Genomic DNA, 19809 nt, shown 5'->3' with positions numbered 1-19809 from the left:
CTTCGATCTCCGCCTGAGGGTTTATTGAGATCAATTCATTCACTCAAAGCTGTAATCTTGTTTAGATGACTTTTTATTATCTAATAATTAAAAAAGTCACAATAAAATATTAGTCTTTAATTGGTAAGTTTTTAGTTTTTAGCCTTAAAATAACTGACATTAAAAAGCTGTTAAACACAACGATGAATTTCATTTCAGTAAAAACGGGCTGCATAAAGAATATTAGATCTACTTTAAATAGTGTTACTAAATGTCAGGAATATAAGGTATACGAATGGTCAATTGATTTATGATAGGCTGCACTTTAACCTTCAAACATCTTAAAGCTTTACTATTTATTGTTTCTTGTGGGATGTCCTCCCAAATCTGTCTAAGAACTCCTGTAAAGTCTGACGAGCAACCTGTTGCCATCTGATGGACCCAAACATAATGTCTCAGAGGTGTTCTATCCGGTTTAGGTCCGGTTTAGGTTTAGGTGATTGTGGGGGCCATTCAATGGCATCAAGTCCATCATCCTGCAGCTACTGCCTGCATACTCTTGCCACACGAGGCCAAGCATTACATTACATGTCATTTAGCTGATGCTTTTATCCAAAGCGACTTCCAATAAGTGCATTCAACCACCGGGGTACAAACTCAGAAGAACAAGAAACAAGAAAGTGCAATTTCCTCAAATAAGCCAATTTAAAATTTGCTCTAGATGAGTGACGTTATAAGTACAATTTAAGTGCTATAATTTGTTAGTCTTTTAGTGGAGGTAGAGTCTGAGGAGGTGTGTCTTTAGTTTTTGGTGGAAGATATGAAGGCTCTCTGCGGTCCTGGTGTCTTCAGAGAGCTCGTTCCACCATTTCGGAGCAAGGACAACAAAGAGTGGTGATCTAGTTGAGTGTTTTGCTCTCAGTGGGGGAGGAACAAGCCATTTGGCAGATGCAGAGCGGAGTTTGCAGGTTAGGATGTAGGGTTTGACCATTTCCTAGATGTAGACTTGAATCGATACTTTCACTGCATGTTACGTGAGATCCAATGTTTTGAAGTGGATGCGGGCAGCCACTGGTAGCCAGTGAAGAGAGCGGAGTAGTGTGGGAGAATTTAGGCAGGTTAAAGACCAGTCGAGCTGCTGCATTCTGGATGAGCTGCAGAGTTCGTAGAGCTGTAGGAGGGAGACCTGCCAGGAGAGTTTATGAATAAGTGTAGGGGGCACTATCAAGCCAAAATGCAGTTTGGAAGCATTGAAATCATATGAAGTAACTACATCTTTAACTGTAAATGTGTTTTCCAAGTTTAGTAAAGATTGGAGCATACTTTGTCCCTCAAAAGGACTTCTGCTTTGACCTTGAAATTCAGGGTCCCGCAGCAACAGCGTAACACAAAAAGGTTTTAATAACTTAATCACCAAGGCCTTAAGACTGTTTTTTTTTTATTTGAAGTGGCTGTGACAAAGTCGCAGAGAGGCAAGGCAATTTTATTTGTATAGCGCTTTTCATACACAAGGCAGACTCAAAGTGCTTCACATCATAACATTTTAAACAATAAAGTGAAATAAAATGCAGGAATTAAAAGACAATTAAAAACAGCAAATAAAATTATAAATTAAAATCTTATTAAAATTGTTTAATTAAAGGCGGAGGTTAAAAGTGCAATGTAGATCAAATTTAGCAGAAGGCGAAGCTGAACATAAAAGTTTTCAGTCTTGTTTTAAACGTGGTCAGAGTTGGGGCAAGTCTTAAATCTTCAGGAAGTTTATTCCAGCTGTTTGTTGCGTAGTAACTAAATGATGCTTTCCCATGATTTGTATTTACTCTGGGAATCACTAGCAGATTGGTGTCAGAAGATCTTAGTGATCTTGAAGGCTTGTGTAGTGGAAGCATATCAGTGATATACTTTGGCCCTAAACCATGTAGTGATTTATATGTGAGCAGTAGGATTTTGAAATTAATTCTCTGACATACTGGGAGCCAATGTAAGGATTTAAGAATTGGTGTAATGTGCTCACAGGAGGAGGTCGTCAAAAGTATAGCTTCTAGAAAATGAGAGAAATAGGGAATAAATGTAAACAAAAGAATTATTCCTTCCTGTTGATTTTAGAGCATGGTCCCGAGAGACTTTTTTTTTACGTCTCCCTATTATACATATGTCCAAAAATTGTCTTTCATGTAGGTCAAACAGGGTGCTTGGGGCTGCTTCATTAACAACTGCCAGGGGGCACTATGGAGGCGATTGAGCATTTTTGAGACGACCCAATGAGATATGAACAAGCTTTTGAATCTTTAAACTTCTGATTGCAGTGACCCAATAATGATTCCCTGAAGTTTTCGTGAAAATCGGAGCCAGCGTCTAGGAGGAGTTCGCAAAAACGTGTTTTTCACAAAATGGCGGAAGTTTTTGCCAGGCGCATTTGCATACCATGATTGACTTTTTTGCAGAGCATATCCAAGAGCACCTGTGTGCAACATTTCATGTCAATCGGTGAAAGTGGGCTAAAATTTCCCCAGAGGGAGCACTTCCAGGGGGCGCTAGAAAGCCATTTTTGTATCCCCAAATGCGCAACCCAAAGAATATCTAAATTTTTCGCACTTCTGATTCGCACGCCAAAATTCAAGAGTTTTTGAATATGTAAAAGGCCTCAAAAGTGCGATTTGGGGCAAGAAAGATAATAATTAAAGCTGTGAGCAGCGTTGGAGGGGTCCTCGCAACTCCGCACGTCGGGGCACAGGCCGGACGGCTAGATAAGCAGCCAAGAACTCCTGCGGCCGCCGAATAAAGCATACAAGAGTCAGTTGTCGTTAACCGCGTGGAGCGACGCAAAATGTCATAGATCACCAAACCTTCCCTTAAATCTCATTCACCAGCCTTATAATCAATTTCAGATGGTATTTAAAAAGGAAACGACCAATAGCTACATGATAATTCCACTTCAGGTTCATTGTACACATCCCCAAGGTGTCATCCAGGGATAAGCAGAACATTCTGATGTACTATTTCAAAATTAAAGCCTCTCAAAATTCGATACATGGGCCAATTTCCTTCAAATTCTCCATCACTGGACTACATCTGGTCAATTTCAGATTAGATTGAAAAGGAAACTATCAATAGTAAAACAATCTTTTGACTTCAGGCAGATAGAAAACATCCCCAAGGTGTCACGAAGGGTTAATCAGGACATTCTGAACTACTATTCCAAAACTAAAGTGTGGTGGAAGATTTTGCACAGACAATCGTTAAGTAAGAATCAAAGGCTCTGAGTCAAGTATGTCTCTTCTCCATTTATTTCCTTGCAAGGGAAAAAGGGTCACAACAGCTACGTGGTCAGTAGACTGTCAAGAACCTCCTTTTTTTCCCAACACATCGAGGCAGTTCTTATACCTAAACTTAGATATCGGTGGCGTCAACAGAAACCGTTAACCATCTTGTTGAGTATCTACAGCCAGGGTACTGGGAACATCTTATCCATGTAAGACACGTCAGTTCTTTGACCGTGTCCTTGCTCTCCCAACATGCTAAAACAAAGGTGGTCATAGACATAACAAACACTTTGTTCAATCTCTACAGCTATGACGCTGGAAACATCTAATCCAAGTGGGAGACATCAGTTCTTATGTCAGGGCCTTTGTGACCTAAGCACTTGCAACTAATAAACTGGTTATACAAATGAAGCATTTAAAAGGGTCACATATCATTTTCCCATTACATTCCACTCTTTTGATTACATAATAATCACAAACTATGCAATCAATTTAGAATGACTACTCTAAAAATTTACCATCTGATATCTACCACATCAAATATCACAAAACATTGACATCTGGACATCGCTCACAAAACTTTGCCTGCCACAGAACAAAAACTCCCTAAAAAACCCTCCGAAATGGGAAAATAGGAAGAAATCTGTTAGGAGAAGATAAAGACTGGAAACCTTCTCACAGGATTTGAGTGTTACACCCCAGATGTCATGTGTACAGTATTGAAATAAAAAAGAAATGAAAACATGTTTAAATCACAATACCAGAACTTGATCCCCTTTCACACAATATCCACCGCCTCAGATATAGAATATTGTTGAAAGGTCATTATATCAATCATATCTACGTTACATACTAATAAATGCAGGGATAAAAGCTGTTTTTGTGAGAATGTTATTTCTCATTGTTTTAGCAAGCTACTGTGAAACAAAAAACATTTAGAACACCAGGAATGCACACAGACAGTGTGACAGTATGTCACTATGCGTACGTGTCGAGGTCGTAAGTGTTCAGCTCGTCAAGGGAGTCCGAGTCACTGTTGGGGTTATTGTCAGAGTCATTCCATGATAAGAGAGAACCACTCTTTAGATAGCTGATTACAAAATCTCAAAAAGATGCTGAGATTCAATGAAACTGAAGCAAGCAATAATATGAATAAACTGTCGTGGCACAAACGACTACTGTGTCTATGTGGAGGGGTCCTGGCCGTGTTCTTCTTCTTGTGTTGGTCCGCAGGTACACGTTGGGATGTGGAGTCTGCCAACCTTCTTTCTTGTGAGGCACCCGCGTTGTAGACAGTCAACACAGATCACAATGCACTGTGTGTCTGTCGGTCAACTGCCCGTCCGTGGTCACTGGATCGGTGGTGTCGGTTGATTGACACTTGTTGTGGAGGTAGGGTCGCCTGAGCCCACTGATGGTACTGGATCTGTAACCTTCTTGCAATGGGATGCGTGGACCCAAGTTGCTCTTTCAGCTACCTTGACCGCTGTTTGGGTGACCAGGAGAATCTGGAATGGACCCTGCCACCGTTTAGCTTTCCAACTTTTCCTCCTGAAGTCCTTTACCACCACGAAGTCACCTGGTTGCAGTCGGTGTAGTGGACCCGTTGCCTCTCTTGGAAGTGCAGCTACAACCTGTTTTCTTACATCAGACAAAGTGGAAGACAGTCGAATGCAATAGGTTAACATGTCATTCTCGCACATTGTGGTGGAAGGGAGTGGTGTTCCTGGAGCTTCCACACCTATATGGGGAGGAACTGCGAAAAGGATTTCAAATGGGCTTAGGTTGCTGCGTGTTCGTTTCCTCATCCGCATGTACATCAGAACCAAGGGCAGACACGGTAGACCTGTGTCTGTGCAACATTTGGCCAGTTTTGTTTTCAATGTTCCATTCTCTCTCTCTACCGCTCCTCCACTAGCTGGATGGTATGCGCAGTGTGTTTTTAAGTCAATACCCAGGTATGCACTTAATTCTGTGATTGCTTGGTTGACAAAATGTGAACCATTGTCGCTAGAAATTTTGCTTGGGATTCCCCAGCGGGGAATGATCTCTGAAATCAAGGCTTTAGCCACTGTGGAGGCTGTCTGCTTACTGGAGGGAAACACTTCAACCCATTTGGACCACATGTCTACCATTACAAGACAGTGTTTCTTACCTTCTGATGGGGAGAGTTCCACAAAATCCATCATTACATGTTCAAACGGTCTTGCAGGCGGTGGATGTGCTGCATGATGTGACACCTGTACCTACATTGTGAGTTGCACATGTTATGCACGCTTGGCAGAACCTTTGTGCGTAAGCTGCAAAGCCTTTTGTGAACCATGTTGCATCAATGATACTTAACATTCCCCCTTTTGACACATTATCTAACCCATGAGTCAATTTCGCATAGTGCGGGAAGAAATGTTTAGGTAAGCATGGATTACCATTCGGACCATACCAGATGCCGTCTCTGAATCTGGAGCCTGAGGAGGACCAAAAACGTCTCTCATCTGAAGTAGAGAGGGACTGCACTGCTGCAAGAGAGGAGGGAAGAGAACACATGGCAGGAACTGGGCGTGATGGTTTGGGAAGAGGACGTCTAGCAGCCGCTTTTGCAGCTAAGTCTGCTCGCTCATTCCCCTTTGCGATGTCGCCTGTGCCGGATGTGTGCGCTGCACATTTACAAACAGCAATAGCTGTGGGGAACAAAATGGCATCCAATAGTTCTGCTATCAGAGTGTGGTGTAACACTGGTTTGCCATCCGATTTGAGAAAATTTCTGTGTCTCCACAGCGCGCCGAAATCATGAACCACGCCAAAAGCGTATCTGGAATCAGTGTGAATGGTTGTCGTTTTATCCTTAGCTAGTTTACAAGCTTCTGTCAGCGCGATTAATTCTGCTGCTTGGGCTGAGAGGTGACATGGAAGAGGGCCGGAACACAGAACAGTTGAGTCTGAAACAACAGAGAAACCCACAAGATTAGAACCAGTCAGGGGATCCCGTGTAGCAGATCCGTCAACATACATTACCATGTCACTGTTGAGCAGAGGTGTGTCTGCGAGGTCTGGTCGAGGTGTGCACTGAGCTTCCAGCTCAGCCAAACAATTATGCTCCTCTCCATCCTCCGGAGTGGGGAGAAGAGATGCAGGATTGAGGACATTGCAGCGTTTTACTGTAACATTCGGCATGTCTAGGAGACATGTGTGATATCGAAGGTAACGTGCTGCAGATAAATGAGACGACTTCTGTTCGAGAAGAATCAGTGAAACCGAATGTGGAACCAATAATGTTAGCGTAGCATAGCCTACAATGTCACGAGAGGCTGTAAGAGCCTTTTCAGCAGCTGCCACAGCTCGAAGGCACTGTGGTAAGCCTGCTGCTACCGGATCGAGTTTTGCAGAGAAATAAGCTACTGGTCGTAGTTTATCGCCATGGGATTGTAGGAGCACTGATGTCATACATCCAGAACGTTCATCAACGGTTTGTGTGAACGGTTTGTGAGGATCAGGAAGACCCAAAGTCGGAGGAACTTGTAACGCGCATTTCATGTCCGTGAAAGCTTGAGAGGCTGCAGGGAGCCACTGATCTTTATCATGCGCGCTGAGATTTTTCCCATGTATCAATGCGGACAGAGGTTGCTCGAGTTGGGAGTCATTTGGAATAAATGACCTACAGTAGGAACACATTCCCAAAAATGACATCATCTGTTTCTTGGTTTGTGGTTTTGGAAGTGTTACAATTGAGGCAATGCGTTTTGGTGATAGTGTCTTCCCTTCACCGGAAATGTTATGGCCTAGGAAATGAACGTTCTGTGAAACAAACTGTAGTTTGGATAGGCTGGCCTTGTGTCCTTCCGCTGCTAAGTGTTGAAGCAATTTGAGTGTGTCCCGTTCACACTGCTTTTGTGTTGGAGCTGCAATTAAACAGTCATCAACATACTGCAAAAGAGCTGTTCCTGGAGACAAAGTGAGGCTCTCCAAACTTTCCCTGAGTGCCTCGTTGTAGATCGTAGGTGATTCTGTGTAGCCCTGACACAAGCGTGTGAAAGTGTAAGGCTTGCCATTGAAATTAAACGCAAACCAAAACTGACTGTCAATGTCCACAGGGACACTGAAAAAAGCATTTGAGAGGTCACCATCGAGCATCAGGTGGAACCTGTGCCATAATGGTGTAAGGGTTGGGAACATTTGGGGCTCGTGCGTGGACGGCTGCATTAACGGCTTTTAGGTCCTGCACGAAGCGCCACTCAGTTGGTTTGCCTGCATCTCTGATCTTTCTAACTGGAAAAATAGGTGTTCTTACCGGCGAGTCAGGACATGGAACAATGACTCCGGCCTTTAAGAGGGAGTTGAACACCGGTGTTATACCGTCAATGGCCTCTTGGCGCAGTGGGTATTGATGTTTGTGGGGACGGAAGTCTGATCGAGGAGTGATGACCACAGGTTGACATTTTTTGATGAGTCCCACGTCATATTTATGCGCTGCCCACAAGGTGTCTGGAACAGAACTGAGGGCAGGAGAAATAGAGGAGACATTAGTCAAAAATGTATCAGTGTGTGTGTCAGAAAATATGTTATTTTCATCCATGACATAAACAGATCTGAGAGCAGGTGTGCAAAATGCGAATGGCTGTTTAAAGAAGCCTGTCGACGGAGAGCGCATCACAAGTGGATCTGGTGTAGCCTCCCAATCTGTCAATGCCTCGCACGCTGCGACAAAAGGTCACAAATCTCTCCATTGGTCTGTTGCTGCTTTAGACAAGGAGATGTGTGGGAAAGAAGAGTCCACATTAAAGAGGTGCTGCTGAGAGGGGGTGAGAGAAACGGAAACAGCACATTTAAGTGTGGACCAAAACAATGTCATACATGCAATTTGATCATTCAGATCCTGTAGAAATAATGCATCATATTGCTTATCTGGCCCATGTGACACATGAGCTGTGCAGTGGAGATATGAAGCATCCATGCACTCTGCCTCAGACTGGACGCGTGATGCTGCCAGGTGGGACAGTTCTGATTGTGAGTCAACCGGAAGCCACCACTGGTACACAAACATTGGATCACTTATAACTGTCTTTGCCATCTGGTCAATGGCTCTGCATCTCACCACTTGCAACCCTGTAGGAGTGGAGATGAGGCTAATGCCGAAAGAACACATGAGGTCTCTGCCCATTAGATTAATGGGACAGCAAGAGGACAGCAAAAAGGAATGTTTTACTGTGATGTCTGGTTCAGGGTCAGTTGAGTCAGTGTGTGTACTGGTCATAGGTGCCGTAAATCTCTCTACAATAGTCATCCCTGAAGCTCCTTGTGAGAAAACCTGTTTTCCACTAAGTTTCTGACCTGGAAAATACTTCTGTTGTATTACAGAATGTGTAGCCCCCGAATCAACCAAAAACGATAAAAGTTTCCCTTGAATTTGCACCATAGTGGTGGGCATATTTTCAAATGATTTTCCTGAAAACTTTGCGTATGTGTGTTTAAGTGAAAGCTTTTGTTGTGTTCTCAATTGCTCTGTGATGTCCACAAGAGCTTGTTGTTGCTCCGGTGTGTGAGTGTGAGTGTGCGTGCAGGGAGTTAGTGCAGAAAGCGTTTCTTCATTGCAGGCTGCGGTGTGTGTGTGTTTTACTTCCCTTATCCTGTGAGGCCTCAGCATGGTTGCCGTCTCCCCCTCACATGCAGCCTCCTCCCCCTCCGCCTCACGTCAATCGGAATGTGCGTTGCCACCCCTTCCTCGTCTGGCCAGTCCACGCCCCCATCCTCTACGAGGTGCATTTTGTGGACATTCTCTGTGCCAATGTCCTTGTTCGCCACAGCGGAAACACGTATCATAGTCATTGGGTGGAGACAGCTGTGATCCCTCCTGGTTCCAGGAGGAGCGTCCCCTCGTCATATCCCGACCACGCCCCCTCAATCCGCCCCGTTGGTTGGGATCCCGTGGGCGGTCGTTTCTGGCAAGTTGAGTGACAGCTTGGAGCATAGTCAGTTGGGCGAGTTCAATCTGACGTGACCGCCTTTTCCCCTCGTGGTCAGTTCTCTCTATGTCCATGGATTGCGCATGCGCAGCATGTTTCTTTACATCCGCGAGTCGCGAGTCTTCCATTCCAGCAACAGAGCGCTGCACATTCATTTTTATGTCGGGCAATAGTCCATTCATGAAAGCATTCTTCAGGTGTGATTCCCACGTCCCCAGAGCGTCTCCTAACACGGCGGGTTGTGGAATGCCACTGTTAAGATTAAACACTGTGAGAAGTCTTTGGTAGTAATCATGGACGGACTCACCCGTTGCCTGCTTGGTATTGTTGATGGGAGTCATATCCACTTTGTCAGGGAACAAAGTCTTTATGCCGTCGCTCAAAGCCGTGAGTGCGTCTCTGTACGGCTTATTTTGATTTGTACTCCATTCAACGTCTGCCGCACTGGTGTCTCCTGCAACCAGCTGGTTGAGCTTCTGGTAGTGAGTCGGACCCACGTGACTCATTAGAACACGTCGAATTTCAGCAAAGTTGGGCAGGAATTGCTTACAGAAGTCCATGAATGCTTCAGCAAACAGTCTTCCCGAGTGCTGTATCGGCGGGAGATGAGCCATTGCAGCTCTAATGTCCGTATCAGTCCAAGGCCGGAAAACAAGTATGGGACCTGAGTGTCCTGGGACTTGAATCATTGGGGTTTGGAGCACAGATTTTGCATCCGGGGGAACTCCCTCTGGGTCGAAAGAGGGGGAAAAAACATCTGATGTAGATGGTTGCTCTGCAATCAGTTTGTTGATGGCAGAAGTGTCCCCTCCGGTTGCTCCTGGAGAGCGAGATCGAGTGAGGAGAGCAGCCTGTCTCTTTTCCTCCTCTTCGCCAAGGAGTCGTTCCTGTGCTGCTTTCACTGCCGCTTCCTTTTCCTCCCTCTGCCGGGTGTAGTGAACTTTTTGAGCTTGTGACCATGCAGACGAAGGTTGCTGGTTCGCAGATGAAGCAGGGTACGGTGGTGGGCATGTGTTGAGGAGAGGGCCCCCAGCCCCTGTGAGACTCGGATACAAGGGAGAAGAAGCACATCGGTCATTTTGTTCAATAACATTTGGATCTGGTTTTTCAACCAATGTGGTTTTTGCGCATGTCAATTCTTTAACTATTTGTTTCCTTTCTCTACATTCACATTCATCCTCCCACCATTTTAACCATTTACTTTGTTTCTTAATGTTCTCCAAGTCTTTGCCTTTTATCACCCTCTGAGTTTTTATACCCTTCTCTTTTGCCTCTAAGCCTGTTCGTAACATGTTCAGTTTTATTCTACTGAAAGAACCATTTGCAGGGAACCCAAAATCTTTTGACCACTCGGGCAAAAACTCTAGAGATTGATCTCCATATTTCCTTCTCATCAGATCCACAATGGGTCCCTCCGGAGAACCCATTTCCTTTTTACCTTTACCCTGTACACCCCCCATCTTTCAGGGGTGGTGAAGTATACTTTTTATTACTTAAAATATAGTCGTCACTATAAGTCTTTCTTTCTTTTACATAGGAAAAATACAAGTTAAAACCCAACCAGAACTATTGGTTAATAAATATAGGTCAAGGGCGCAAATATCTGTTTTCAGATTACTGTCCGAAAACCCCGATATTGTTCCTGTCTTCCTGTTAGGTCAAGGGCTGAGATTTTGCGATTTCAGTGAACTCTCAAAATCCCTCCTATCTTCCCCTTCGGTCAAGGGTCACAATTGTCAATTGCCCCTGTCTTCCCCTTTGGTCAAGGGTCACAATTATGCGTTTTCAGAGTGTTAGTCTGAATACAATCGTAATACGCAAATTGCCCCTGTCTTTCCCCTTGGTCAAGGGTCACAATTATGCGATTTTCAGAAAGTTAGTCTGAATACAATCGTAAATGCGCACATTGCTCCCTGTCTTCCTCAGTAAAAAGTTGGATGCTGATGAACCGGAAATACTGTACAATTACTCTTATAATTTTATACACATTTTTCAAATAACCGGATAAAAAGACAAGTTATCATCATTAGAAGCCCAATCAAATAACCGAAATTTGGATTTTCTAAGAAGAGAGAGAAAAAATAATTTAAAAAAATCCCAAAGTACTAAATACCCGTCTTTGTAATCTTTTATCACCCGTTATAATTCAGGAAGCCCCGTTTGAAAATCAGAATATCAACTTCTTACCCGATTCGTGTGAAAATCTTCCTCATCGGATCGTGTTGAAGCCAATCAGGTCTCTTTTGGTCGCCGGTCCCCTCTCTCTGAGTGTGATGAGGTATAGGGCAGAATCACGTTTTGGTGGATCCTGAAGTGGCCACTTCCCGGACGTCCTCGGAGTCCCGACGGAGCTTCAAACGATCCCACTTCTGACACCAAATTGTGGTGGAAGATTTTGCACAGACAATCGTTAAGTAAGAATCAAAGGCTCTGAGTCAAGTATGTCATTTCTCCGTTTATTTCCTTGCAAGGGAAAAAGGGTCACAACAGCTACGTGGTCAGTAGACTGTCAAGAACCTCCTTTTTTTCCCAACACATCGAGGCAGTTCTTATACCTAAATTTAGATATCGGTGGCGTCAACAGAAACCGTTAACCATCTTGTTGAGTATCTACAGCCAGGGTACTGGGAACATCTTATCCATGTAAGACACGTCAGTTCTTTGACCGTGTCCTTGCTCTCCCAACATGCTAAAACAAAGGTGGTCATAGACATAACAAACACTTTGTTCAATCTCTACAGCTATGACGCTGGAAACATCTAATCCAAGTGGGAGACATCAGTTCTTATGTCAGGGCCTTTGTGACCTAAGCACTTGCAACTAATAAACTGGTTATACAAATGAAGCATTTAAAAGGGTCACATATCATTTTCCCATTACATTCCACTCTTTTGATTACATAATAATCACAAACTATGCAATCAATTTAGAATGACTACTCTAAAAATTTACCATCTGATATCTACCACATCAAATATCACAAAACATTGACATCTGGACATCGCTCACAAAACTTTGCCTGCCACAGAACAAAAACTCCCTAAAAAACCCTCCGAAATGGGAAAATAGGAAGAAATCTGTTAGGAGAAGATAAAGACTGGAAACCTTCTCACAGGATTTGAGCGTTACACCCCAGATGTCATGTGTACAGTATTGAAATAAAAAAGAAATGAAAACATGTTTAAATCACAATACCAGAACTTGATCCCCTTTCACACAATATCCACCGCCTCAGATATAGAATATTGTTGAAAGGTCATTATATCAATCATATCTACGTTACATACTAATAAATGCAGGGATAAAAGCTGTTTTTGTGAGAATGTTATTTCTCATTGTTTTAGCAAGCTACTGTGAAACAAAAAACATTTAGAACACCAGGAATGCACACAGACAGTGTGTCACTATGTCACTATGCGTACGTGTTCAGCTCGTCAAGGGAGTCCGAGTCACTGTTGGGGTTATTGTCAGAGTCATTCCATGATAAGAGAGAACCACTCTTTAGATAGCTGATTACAAAATCTCAAAAAGATGCTGAGATTCAATGAAACTGAAGCAAGCAATAATATGAATAAACTGTCGTGGCACAAACGACTACTGTGTCTATGTGGAGGGGTCCTGGCCGTGTTCTTCTTCTTGTGTTGGTCCGCAGGTACACGTTGGGATGTGGAGTCTGCCAACCTTCTTTCTTGTGAGGCACCCGCGTTGTAGACAGTCAACACAGATCACAATGCACTGTGTGTCTGTCGGTCAACTGCCCAAACTGCTCAATTTCAGATTAGATTGAAAAGGAAACTATCAATAGTAAAACAATCTTTTGACTTCAGGCAGATAGAAAACATCCCCAAGGTGTCACGAAGGGTTAATCAGGACATTCTGAACTACTATTCCAAAACTAAAGTGTGGTGGAAGATTTTGCACAGACAATCGTTAAGTAAGAATCAAAGGCTCTGAGTCAAGTATGTCTTTTCTCCGTTTATTTCCTTGCAAGGGAAAAAGGGTCACAACAGCTACGTGGTCAGTAGACTGTCAAGAACCTCCTTTTTTTCCCAACACATCGAGGCAGTTCTTATACCTAAACTTAGATATCGGTGGCGTCAACAGAAACCGTTAACCATCTTGTTGAGTATCTACAGCCAGGGTACTGGGAACATCTTATCCATGTAAGACACGTCAGTTCTTTGACCGTATCCTGCTCTCCCAACATGCTAAAACAAAGGTGGTCATAGACATAACAAACACTTTGTTCAATCTCTACAGCTATGACGCTGGAAACATCTAATCCAAGTGGGAGACATCAGTTCTTATGTCAGGGCCTTTGTGACCTAAGCACTTGCAACTAATAAACTGGTTATACAAATGAAGCATTTAAAAGGGTCACATATCATTTTCCCATTACAAAAGCCTCTCAAAATACCATACATGGGCCAATTTCCTTCAAATTCTCCATCACGAGACTACTTTTGGTCAATTTCAGGTCAGAATTAAAAGGAAACTATCAATAGTTACATGATGATTTCACTTCACACTAATAGTATACATTCCCAAGATGTCACGCAGGGATAAGCAGGACATTCCCATGTACTATTCCAAATATCGATCACCAGAATACATCTGGACAGTTTTGAATCACATTGGAAAAGGAAACTATTAATAGTTACATGATCATTTCACTTCAGACGGATGGTACACATCCCCAAGGTGTTACCCAACAATAACCAGGACATTATGATGTACTATTTCAAAATAAAAGCCTCTCTAGATACCACCTTCGTTTTTTACTGGTGGCGCTATGACTTGATTCAACTTTACTCATCAAACATGTGTAAATTGGAAAGAATCCGATGATGTGGAGTAGAGTTACAACGGTTTAGTTGTTCTTGGCGAAGAATCAGGTTTGCCGATGTACCTTCTCGCCACCGATTATCGGATTCTTAGCATTTTCACACTAAAGCATTATTAAGGTCTTACCTCTCTGCTAGGAATTTTTGAGAAGGATCAGATTAACCTTTGAGGAGCATAACCTGTGAGGAGCAGGGTGTAAACTAAAAAGAACAATCAACTTCCTGTTTTCCCCAGGTAGCGCTATGACTAAGGTTAAAAATGATCATATGGATGTCTACAGGGTGAGAAGTTCATGCTATATGAGAAATATGGAGATTAGATAGATTAGATGACTAAGGTTAAAAATGATCGGATGGTGTCTTGTGGGATGTCCTCCCCGATCTGTCTAAGGGCATCATTGAGGTCCTGTAAAGCAGTGGTCACCAACCACCGGGCCGTTTGGTACCGGGCCGCACCACAGAAAGCTTATATATATTTTTTTTCTGAAAAATGTTTTATTTGTAAAATTGACCGGATTTTCTCGAACTATGTGCGCTCGTCCCTCTGACATATCCCCCACGCGTCACCAGGCGTTTTTCTTGTCCTTTTACCGTGCACGACAGTTTCGCCGACCAGCGAACACAGAGCGAGACTACTACAACCCCCCCCCCCCCGCGTCGGTCGTTCCACCCGCAATGACTACGACACCACTCCCCCGGTCACCGGTCCGTGAGGTAAAAAAGGTTGGGGACCACTGCTGTAAAGTCTGAGGAGCAACTTGCCGGTGTCTGATTGAAACATAATGTCGTGCATCAGTGTATGGTCTGACCATACCTATTGGCAATGTATTTGTGTGAGCCTGTAGGGATTAATACAACTTTACCATATATTATTACATTTTTATTCATAAACTGCAATGAAAACATCATTTAACCGATCAAATAAATTTAACAGTCTACAAATAAAACTAAATCCACACATTATTTTGTTTATTTTAAAACTAATCATCTTTTCTTATATGCTATGTTACCACGCTAAAGCAATTGCTATTGACCGTCTCACCATGTTGATTTGGACAAGATCGGATAATCTGCCTGACATTCAGAAAACTGGCCAATGAGAAGTGTGCGCGCTCACATTTGAAAGTACGTCTGTTTGAGCGGGAGGCTGCTGCCGGAAAGCTGCTCCTCAGCTCATCTGCTGGTCCCTGCTGTTACCTATATTATGACCTGAGTATTTTAACGTTACACATGGAGGCGAATTTGAGTTGTGGGACGGCAACGAAGAACAAAAGACTGGAATATCAACTCACGGGATCTGGTCACTTCAGTAAAGTGAATGTATGTCCTTGCAAAGATATTGACGATATCAGGTAAGAAAACATTTTCCCTTATTTTGTTAGACAAGCTAACGTAATGTTATGTTTTTGCGTCTATGTCCTTAATTTATGTACCCAAGTCAAAAAATATTTCATTTTAGACAAATATGTAAACACATTGGGATGAATCATTTGATTGTTTAAAACGTTATTACATTACAATCTCCTCACAGAACGGTTTATAGTGGATTTAATAATGCAGTAGGCGGATAAACAGACTTATATACAGAGCGCTCAACTTTTAAAAAAACCTTGGAGGGGGAGATTTTGTCGGGGGACCATACGGCTGACAGCGCGGGGGGAGACAATACTGTCGACGGGGAGGTTGAAGAGGAACCGCTCGACCGAAGTCAGATTCTTTTTTTATCGGGAGAAATTGGATGTGTGGCGGGAGAGCGTAACTAAAGACTGAAATAAGTTACTGTCACGCATTGAGAGCCCTGTATTATATATACGAAGAGTTCAGCTAACGTTAGCTAACGCTAGTGAGGTAAACAAGCTAACCTTAGCTTGTTTACCTCACTAACATTTAACGTTAGCTTGTTTACCTCACTAGCAGGTAACGTTAGCTTGTTTACCTCACTAGCAGGTAACTAGCAGAGGCAGAAAGTTTAGCAAGGCGGTGAGAGATGCTAAACGACTGTACTCTGAGAAACTCCAACAACAGTTCTCAGCAAGTGACTCTGCTTCGGTTTGGAGAGGCCTCAAACACCTCACCAACTACAAGCCAAAAAACCTCCACTCCATGAATGACCTCCGCCTGGCAGACGAGCTCAATGAGTTCTACTGCAGATTTGAAAGACAATGTCCTGATCCCATCCCCCACAGCTCCACCAACCTGCTGCAGTCCCCCTCCCCTCCCTCCCCCAGCCCATCAGGTGCTCACTCCTCTTCATCTATATCACCTTCCCCTCCCCCACCAGCAACGACCCTCTCTATTCTGGAGAGAGACGTTAACCGGCTCTTTAGAAGACTAAATCCCCGTAAGGCAGCCGGTCCGGACTCCGTTTCCCCTCACTCCCTGAAGCATTGTGCTGACCAGCTGTCTCCGGTGTTCACTGACATCTTCAACACCTCCCTGGAGACATGCCACGTACCAGCCTGCTTCAAGGCCTCCACCATCATCCCTGTTCCCAAGAAGCCCAGGATCACAGGACTCAATGACTACAGGCCCGTCGCCCTGACCTCTGTAGTCACGAAGTCTTTTGAACAGCTAGTCCTGACCCACCTGAAGTCCCTCACCGACCCCCTCCTGGACCCCCTGCAGTTCGCCTACAGAGCCAACAGGTCTGTGGACGATGCTGTCAACATGGCCCTCCACTACATCCTCCAGGATCTGGACTCCCCAGGAACCTACGCCAGGATCCTGTTTGTGGACTTCAGCTCTGCTTTCAACACCATCATCCCGTCTCTGCTGCAGGACAAACTCTCCCAGCTGCACGTGCCCGACTCCACCTGCAAGTGGATCACAGACTTCCTGTCTGACAGGAAGCAGCACGTAAAGCTGGGGAATGTTGTGTTCAAAAATGAAGAAACGCCGGACGGACAGAGGTCATCGCTGATCAAAAGGTTAAAATCAAATGTATTTAATAAAGAAGATGGCGTTGTGGTAAAAAGAACATCTCAGCTGAGGAGCCGCTGGTCTCAGCGACCAACAGGCCCCAGGTCAGTCCTTTGACCATCCCTAGTGCCCGTCTGTCGCCTCCACCAGTGAACTCGAGAACAATGGTTGCTACAGGTATTTATAACAATGCTTAAAGGTGTGAAAGTCAGTGTCCACACCTCTGGGAGTGGTCTTCTGGTGAGTTCAGTGTAACTCGGATTTCGAATGATCCTTAGTCAATATCAGTGGTTGTGCAAGTATTAAATGCATGCATTCCAGTTGATTACATTACATCAAATACAATCATAACTGCATCGATATTATTCTATTACAGTTGCAGAATTACAGTGGTTTTACAATATTGTCATTACTTTATTGATTACACAGTTTCAGAATCATGGCTGTATTCTGGTGTACACTATATGCATTTTTATTAATTTTATGAACCGGATCGTCAATTTGTTTCTAATATCCTACAGGAAACATGTCTCAGCCTCTCGGACCATCAGCACCGGTTCCCCCCAAGGCTGCGTTCTTTCCCCTCTGCTCTTCTCCCTGTACACCAACAGCTGCACCTCAAGCCACCAGTCCGTCAAGCTCCTGAAGTTTGCGGATGACACCACCCTCATTGGACTAATCTCTGGTGGGGACAAGTCCGCCTACAGGTGGGAGTCTGACCATCTGGTGTCGTGGTGCAGCCAGAACAACCTGGAGCTCAACGCTCTAAAGACAGTGGAGATGGTTGTAGATTTCCGGTGGAACAGAGCCCCACCCTCCCCCATCACCCTGTGTGACTCCCCCGTCACTATTGTGGATTCCTTCCGTTTCCTGGGCTCCATCATCACCCAGGACCTCAAGTGGGAGCTGAACATCAGCTCCATCACCAAGAAGGCTCAGCAGAGGTTGTTCTTCCTGAGGCAGCTGAAGAAACTCAACCTGCCAAAGACGATGATGGTTCACTTCTACACGGCCATCATCGAGTCCATCCTCTGCTCCTCCATCACCGTCTGGTACGCTGCAGCCACAGCCAAGGACAAGGACAGGCTTCAGCGGGTCATCCGCTCTGCAGAGAGGGTGATCGGCTGCAATCTGCCGTCCCTGCAGGACTTGTTCGCTTCCAGGTCTCTGAAGCGAGCTAAAAAGATCGCGGCCGACCCCTCACCCCGGACAAAAACTGTTTGTGCCCCTTCCATCTGGCAGGAGGCTGAGGTCCATCAGGACTAAGACCTCCCGCCACACGAACAGTTTCTTCCCGTCGGCAGTCGGGCTCATCAACAGAGCCCGGTCCCCCACTGCCTGACTATAACACTCCACCGGTCACTCCCCCTCATACTGCACATGCCACTTTAACTGCAATTCATCACTTTGTCACTTGTCACTTTGTCTCTTGTCTGTTACTTGTTCATTAGTGCACTTTATGCTTAATATTTTTCTTTTTAACTTTTTAATATTTACATTTTTTAAACTTTATTCCCTTGTTTTATACTAACCCATAGCCTTAGCCTTATTCTACTAACCCATTGCATTAGCATTTCATTCCACTTTATTTTATTACTTGTGCACTGTTGTCTTGTCTGTCTACTGTCGCGCACTAACCGCCAAGACAAATTCCTTGTATGTTTGACATATTTTGGCTAATAAATGTTTCCTGATTCCTGATTCCAGGTAACGTTAGCTTGTTTACCTCACTAACAGGTAACGTTAGCTTGTTTACCTCACTAGCAGGTAACGTTAGCTTGTTTACCTCACTAACAGGTAACGTTAGCTTGTTTACCTCACTAACAGGTAACGTTAGCTTGTTTACCTCACTAACAGGTAACGTTAGCTTGTTTACCTCACTAGCAGGTAACGTTAGCTTGTTTACCTCACTAACAGGTAACGTTAGCTTGTTTACCTCACTAACAGGTAACGTTAGCTTGTTGGCATAATTCTGTCTCCTGGTCAGAAAAACATACTTGAATGTGGTTTAGTCAGATACCGTAAACCACCCCAAGAAATGTTACATGTACATAGTGGTCAATCACCTGGTATGGTGACGTTAAATGTACAGTTACTCCCTCTGTAAAGTGATTGTAGCACAACTACAACAGACATAACTTTACACATTTGACTGAGGAGTACCATTAATGTAACAGTTCAGGGTGTTGTTTGGCTGTTACATTATTGAAGATAAAGTACTGCTTTAACTACCTTATTGCTTTTATAATACGGTTACCAATTACATTATAAATACAGTGTTTCCCCAACCAATATAACAGCTCTACCCCCTCCCCCAAAGTTCTCAAGTATCTCATTTCAGTAGTCTAGTAGGGTTTTTTTGACGATCACCACCAAGCTAAAAACTAAAATGTCAACTAACGGTCGCGCAAAATCAAACCTGTTACTATGAGTGCACTCTCAACCAATCACAACGCTGGATTTCATCTACCCGTATTATTATAATAATGAATAAGATGCATGTCTTAAATTCCACAGTAACAGTTATGAGGTATAATTGACAGTATTCTTCACTGTTTCAGACTGTACACCACACAGCAAAGGACGCTAAGCAGTCCATCGCCTGTGAGATGATGAGAATGCTGAAGAACCAGGACTGACTAGATACCGGATTGTGGCATACAGAATTAAACCCAGGGACAGGTACGCAAAAATTGGCGACATACACAGATAGGAATTGTTCTAACATAACAACAATATAAAACAATAAAAATGTGCTTCTTATAGAATAGAAACATCCATGCATACAAAACTGGTGATATGATCCTTAAAAAACAGTACACAAGTACTAATTATTTTTACTTAATC

The 19809-nt window shown here is 43.7% G+C and overlaps 1 long non-coding RNA gene across 1 annotated transcript; it reads right to left on the bottom strand.

Annotated features, from left to right (window-relative positions):
* Window positions 1-3250: 3250 nt before the first annotated feature.
* Window positions 3251-8925, bottom strand: LOC144390883 (uncharacterized). The gene is made up of 3 exons (XR_013454686.1): window positions 6255-8925; window positions 5669-6178; window positions 3251-4883 (listed from the first exon to the last, which is right to left on the bottom strand). It is a non-coding gene; the product is annotated as an uncharacterized LOC144390883 (long non-coding RNA).
* Between the last annotated feature and the right edge of the window lie 10884 nt (window positions 8926-19809).

This window comes from Gasterosteus aculeatus, chromosome Y (assembly GCF_964276395.1).
Source record: "Gasterosteus aculeatus chromosome Y, fGasAcu3.hap1.1, whole genome shotgun sequence".
NCBI lineage: Eukaryota > Metazoa > Chordata > Actinopteri > Perciformes > Gasterosteidae > Gasterosteus > Gasterosteus aculeatus.
Note: the sequence above shows the minus strand (reverse complement) of the source record. Positions and strands in the feature narration are given on the sequence as shown.